Here is a 6,976-nt window from a genome sequence, read left to right as displayed (position 1 = left end):
TCTAGCATCAATGGGCATTTGGGTTGGGTCCAGGTCTTTGCTATTGTAAAGAGTACTGAAATGAATGTTTGTTTGCATGCGTTTTTATAGTAGAACGATTTATAATTTTTTTGGATATATATACCCAGTAATTGGATTGCTGGGTCAAATGGAATTTCTATTTCTAGGTCCTCGAGAAATTGCCACACTGTCTTACATAATGGTTGAACTAATGTACACTCCCTCCAACAGCATAAAATTGTTCCTCTTTCTCCACTTTTTCTCCAGCATCTGTCTCAAAATTTTTTAATTATTGCCATTCTAACTGGCATGAGATGGTATCTCAATGTAGTTTTGATTTGCATTTTTCTAATAACCAGAGATGATGAGCATCTTTCATATGTTTGTTGGCCTCATGTATGTCTTCTTTTGTAAAGTGTCTGTTCATATCCTTCGCCCAATTTTGAATAGATTTCTTTATTTTTGTTTTTTTGTAAATCTGTTTTTGTTCTTTGTAGATTCTGTATATCAGCCCTTTGTCAGATGGGTAGACTGCAAAAATTTGTTCCATTCTGTTGGTTGCTGATTCACTTTAATGACTGTTTATTTTTCCGTACAGAAGCTGTGGAGTTTGATTAGGTCCCATTTGTCTGTTTTGGCATTTGTTGCCAATGATTTTGGTGTTTTGGTCATGAAGTCCTTGCCTATGCCTATGTCCTGAATGGTTTTGCCTAGATTTTCTTCTAGGGTTTTTATGGTGTTAGGCCTTATGTTTAAGTCTTTAACCCATCTGGAGTTAATTTTAGTGTAATGTGTCAGGAAGGGGTCCAGTTCCTGCTTTCTGCACGTGGCTAGCCAGTTTTCTCAATACCATTTATTAAACAGGGACTTCTTTCCCCATTGCTTTCCATCTGTTTGTGTCCTCTCTTATCATGCAGCATTGATTTGTAGTTCTCTTTGAAGAGGTCCTTCACTTTTCTTGCTAGTTGTATTCCTAGGTATTGTATTCTCTTTGTAGCAATTGTGAATGCAGTTCTTGATTTGGCTGTCTTTAAATCTGTTATTAGTGTATAGGAATGCTTGTGATTTTTGCATGTTGATTTTGTATCCTGAGACTTTGATGAAGTTGCTTATCAGTTTTAGGACTTTTTGGGCTGAGACGATGGTGTCTTCTAAATATACTATCATGTCGTCTGCAAATAGAGACAATTTGACTTTCTCCTTTCCTATTTGAATACTCTTTTTTTCTTCTTCTTGCCTGATTTCTTTAGCTAGAACTTCCAATGCTATATTGAATAGGAGTGTTGAGAAACGGCATCCTTATCTAGTGCCAAATTTCAAAGGGAATGCTTCCAGTTTTTGCCCATTTAGTATGATATTGGCTGTTGGTTTGTCATTAATAGATTTTATTATTTTGAGATAAGTTCCATCAATACCTAGTTTTGTCAGGGTTTTTAGCCTAAAATGCTGTTGAATTTTGTCAAAGACCTTGTCTGCATCGATTAAGATAATCATGTGATTTTTGTCTTTGGTTCTGTTTATGTGGTGAATTACATTTATAGACTTGCGTATGTTGAACCAGCCTTGCATCCCCGGGATGAAGCCTACTTGATTGTGGTGGATAAGGTTATTAATGTGCTGTTGCAATTGGATTGCCTGTATTTTATTGAATATTTTTGCATCTATGTTCATCATGGATATTGGCCTGAAGTTTTCTTCTCCTACTGAGTCTCTGCCAAATTTTGCTGTCAAGATGATGTTGGTCTCATAAAATGATTAGAGAAGGATTCCCTCTTTTTGGATTGTTTGGAACAGTTTCAGAAGAAATGGTACCAGTTTCTCTTTTTATGTCACGTAAAATTTGTCTGTGAACCCATCTGGACCTTGGCTTTTTTTGAGCGGTGGGCTCTTAATTGCTGCCTCAACTTCAGGCCTTGTTATTGTTCTATTAAAGGTTTTGACTTCTTCCTGGTTTAGGCTTGGGAGGATGCAAGTGTTCAGGAATTTAACCGTTTTTTCCGGGTTTACTAGTTTATATGTACATAATTGTTGGTAATAGTCTCTGATGATGGTTTGTATTTCTGTGTAATCTTTGTTGATATCCCCTCTATCATTTTGTATTGCATCTATTTGATTATTCTCTCTTTTCTTTTTTATTAATCCAGCTAGGGGTCTGTCTATATTGTTGATCTTCTCAAAAAACCAGGTCCTGGATTTATTAATTTTTTTGAAGGGTTTTTAGTGTTTCTATCTCCTTCAGTTCTACTCTGATCTTAGTTATTTCTTGTCTTCAGCTAGGTTTTGAGTTTTTTTATTTTTATTTTTTTAGCACTTTCAATTCTGATGATAAGATGTCAATTTTAGATCTCTTTTTGCTTCTCATGTGGACATTTATTGCTGTATATTTTGTCCTAGAGACTGCTTTAAATGTGTTCCAGAGATCCTGGTATGTTATGCATTTGTTCTCATTGGTTTTGAAGAACATCTTTATTTCTGCATTCACTTCATTGTTTATCCAGTCAATATTCAAGAGCCAGTTTTTCAGTTTCCATAAAGTTGTGCGGTTTTGAATTAGTTTCTGAATTCTGAGTTCTAACTTGATTGTACTGTGGTCTGAGAGACTGTTTGTTAGAATTTCCTTTTTTTTATTTTGCATTTGCTCAGGAGTGATTTACTTGCAATTATGTGGTCAATTTTTGAGTATGTGTGATGTGGTGCTGAGAAGAATATATTCTGTGGATTTGGGGTGGAGAGTTCTGTAAATGTCTATTAGTTTTGCTTGTTCCATGTCTGAGTTCAAGTCCCGGATATCCTTTTTAATTTTCTGTCTCATTGATCTGTCTAATATTAATAATGGAGTGTTAAAGTCTCACATTATTATTGTGTGGGAGTCTAAGTCTCTTTGTAAGTCTTTAAGAACTTGCATTATGTATCTGCGTGCTTCTGTATTGGGTGCATATATATTTAGAATCATTAGCTTTTCTTGTTACATTGATCCTTTTACCATTATGTAATGTCGTTTTTTGTCTCTTTTGATCTTTGTTGGTTTAAAGTCTATTTTATCAGAGATGAGAATTGAAACTTCTGATTTTATTTTCCTCTCCATTTGCTTGGTAAATCTTCCTTCATCCCTTTGTTTTGAACCTTTGTGTATCCTTGCATGTGAGATGGGTTTACTGGATACAGCACACCGATGGGTTTTGGTTTTTATCCAATTTGCCAGTTTGTCTTTTGATTGGGGCGTTTAGCCCATTTACATTTAGGATTAATATTATGTGTTAATTTGATCCTGTCATTTTTATGGTAGCTGGCTGTTTTTATTTTATTTGATGCAGTTTCTTCATTGAGTTCATGGTCTTTACCATTTGGAATGTTTTTGGAGTGGCTGGTACTGGTTGTTTCTTTTTATGTGCAGTGCCTCTTTCAGGAGCTCTTGTAAAGCAGGCCTGGTGGTAATAAAATCTCTGAGTATTTGCTTGTTTGAAAAGGATTTATTTTTCCTTCACATATGAAGCTTAGCTTGGCTGGATATAAATTTCTGGGTTGAAAGTTATTTTCTTTAAGGATGTTGAATATTGGCCCCCACTCTCTTCTGGCTTGTAGGGTTTCTGCTGCTGCTGAGAAATCTGCTGTGAGTCTGATTGGCTTCCCTTTGTGGGTAATCCGACTTTTCTCTCTGGCTTCCCTTAGCATTTTCTCCTTTATTTCAACCCTGGTGAATCTGATGATTATGTGACTTAGGGTTGCACTTCTTGAGAAATATCTTTGTGGTGTTTTCTGTATTTTCTGGACTTGGATATTGGGTCACCTCGCTAGGTTGGGGAGGTTTTACTAGATGATATCCTGAAGAGTATTTTCCAGCTTGGGTTCATTCTTTTTGTCACATTCAGGTACACCTATCAAACGTAGATTATGTCTTTTCACATAGTTCCATATTTCTTGGAGACTTTGTTCATTCCTTTTTACCATTTTTTCTTTAATCTTGCCTTCTCGTTTTATTTCATTGAGTTGATATTCGACCTTGATATCCTTTTTTCTGCTTGGTCAATTCAGCTGTTGAAACTTGTGTATGCTTCATGAAGTTCTCGTGTTGTGTTTTTCAGCTCCAACAATTCACTTATATTCCTCTTTAAGTTATTTATTCTTATTAGCATTTAGTCAAACGTTTTTTCAAGGTTCTTAGTTTCTTAAATTGGGTTAGAACATGTTCTTTTAGCTCACTGAAGTTTCTTATTACCCACCTTCTGAAGCCTGAGTCTGTCAATTCATCACACTGATTCTCCATCCATTCTTGTTTCCTTGTTGGTGAGGAGTTGTGATTCCTTGTAGGAGGAGAGGCATTCTGGTTTCGGATGTTTTTATCCTTTTTACGCTGGTTTCTTCTCATATTTGTGGATTTATCCACCTGTTGTATTTATAGTTGTTGACTTCCAGATTGAGTCTCTTAATGGACGTCCCATTAGTTGATGATGAAGTTATTTCTTTCTGTTTCTTAGTTTTTTTTCTAACAATCTGGCCCCTCTGCTGTAGGACTGCTGAGGTTCACTCCAGGCCCTAAGCAAAAAGAACAAAGCTGGAGGCATCACGCTACCTGACTTTAAACTATACTGCAAGGCTACAGTAATCAAAACAGCATGGTACTGGTACCAAAGCAGAGATATAGACCAGTGGAACATAACAGAAGTCTTGGAAGCAATGCCACACATGTGAAACAATGTGATCTCTGGCAAACCTGACAAAATCAAGCATTGGGAAAAGGATTTCCTGTTTAATAAATGGTGTTGTGAAAACTGGCTAGCCATATGCAGAAAGCTGAAACTGGACACCTTCCTTACATTTTACACTAAAATTAACTCCAGATGAATTAAATATTTAGACATAAGACCTAAAACCATAAAAACCCTGGAAAAAAACCTAAACAATACATTCAAAACATAGCCACAGACAAAGACTTCCTGACTAAAACACCAAAAGCCCACCTAGACAAGTGGGATCTAATTAAACTTAAGAGTTTCTTAACAGCAAAAGACACAATCATTAGAGTGAACCAGCAACCAACAGAATAGGAAAAAATTTTTTCAATGTACACATCTCGCAAAAGGCTAATATCTAGAATCTACAAAGAACTACAGCAGATTTACAAGAAAAAAATCAAAAAGTGGGTGAAGGATATGCACAAACACTTTTCAAAAGAAGACATTTATGCAGCCAACAAACATACAAAAAAAGCTCATCATCGCTGGTCATTAGAGAAATGCAAATCAAAACCACATTGAGATACTATCTCATGCCAGTTAGAATGGCGATCATTAAAAAATCAGGAGACAACAGATGCTGAAGAGGAAGTGGAGAAATAACAATGCCTTTAAAATTGTTGGTGAGAGTGTAAATTAGTTCAACCATTGTGGAAGACAGTGTGGTAATTCACCAAAGATCTAGAAATATACATTTCATTTGACCCAGCAATTTCATTACTGGGTATATATACCCAAAGGATTATAAGTCATTCTATTATAAAGACACATGCACACATATGCTCATTGTGGCACTGTTTACAATAGCAAAGACTTGGAACCAACCCAAATTGCCCATCATCAATGATGGACTGGACAAAGAAAATGTGTCACATATACACCAGCCCATAAGAAATGATGAGTTCATGTCCTTTGTAGGGACATAGATAAATCTGGATACCATCATTCTCAGCAAACTGACATCAGAACAGAAATCCAAACACTGCATGTTCTCACACATAGGCAGGTATTGAACAATGAGAACACATGGACACAGGAAGGGGAACATCACACACTGGGGGCTTTTGGGGGCTGGGAAGCTACAGTAGGGACAGCAGAGGGTGAGGAGATTGGGTAGGGATAATACTGGAAGAAATGCCTGAGGTAGGTGATGGGCAGATGGAGACAGCAAAACACCATGTCATGCGTGTACCTGTGCAACGATTCTGCAAGACATGCACATGTACCCCAGAACTTAAAGTGTAATAAAAAAAATAATACTAGTAGAAGTGACGTAGTCAAAGGGCACTTCAGGTTGTTCATTAACATAATCAACTTGTAGAAATGTGAAGTTGGAATAAAAGTATCACCTAAGTTAATCTAACATATATAGCATATCATGCACCTGTTTAAACAATTTTTCTGAATACCATTATGTGATTATGAATGGGCAAGCAACTTGGAAAGAAAGATGTGACTGAGAATAGATATTTTATATAAAATGTATATAATGACAGTAGCATATTGAAACTAATTTTTGTTTCAGTACAGATCATAGAATTAGATGACTTTTATAAAAATAATAAGGAATGCCACATTTGTATGTTTCTTGGCATGAAGCATTGTATTTCTTACATTAAATATTAATGATGATATGGCCATGTAACAGAGTATGACATAGCATAGACGACTTTGTAGTAGTAGTAAGCTGTTCCCTCTGAGAAACAGTCAGTGCTCAGTGATTCCCCCCTGCCCATCTGTTAGTCCCTGTTTCTACCTCTGTCTCTATTATAGCAGGAAATGCTTCATTTCTTGGCAACCAGTTTGGGATTTCCCAGTAGGCATTTAATCAGGCATTTGCCTACTGTCATAACTTTAGACTGTTGAAGTTGGAAGGAGAAAGAATTTCCAGCAACATTCTTTTTTTGTATCTTGGCTCAGTGCTAGGGTGATATTACCACAGCAATACGATATGAACACAACATAGGCCCTGCTCTCATGTAGCTTACATTTAGTTAGTCAGACTTTAGGTACTTAAACAGGCAGTTGCAATGCAATATGCCAAATACAACAGAGAGAAGAATTGTGTGATAGGGAAGACATGTAAAAGGCGTCTAACCTAGGCTTGGTGGTGGGGTTCAGGGGTCAAGTTTGATTTCCCAGCATTACAAAAAGCAAAACCAAACAAAACTATATAAAATAATTGAAATACTCAAAATGTAAAAGCAAGAAGTCATTCTCTCCCATCTATCCATTTGTTTATT

Source organism: Callithrix jacchus, chromosome 6 (assembly GCF_049354715.1).
Source record: "Callithrix jacchus isolate 240 chromosome 6, calJac240_pri, whole genome shotgun sequence".
In the NCBI taxonomy this organism is placed as follows: Eukaryota; Metazoa; Chordata; class Mammalia; order Primates; family Cebidae; genus Callithrix; species Callithrix jacchus.
This window is presented reverse-complemented; position numbering follows the sequence as displayed.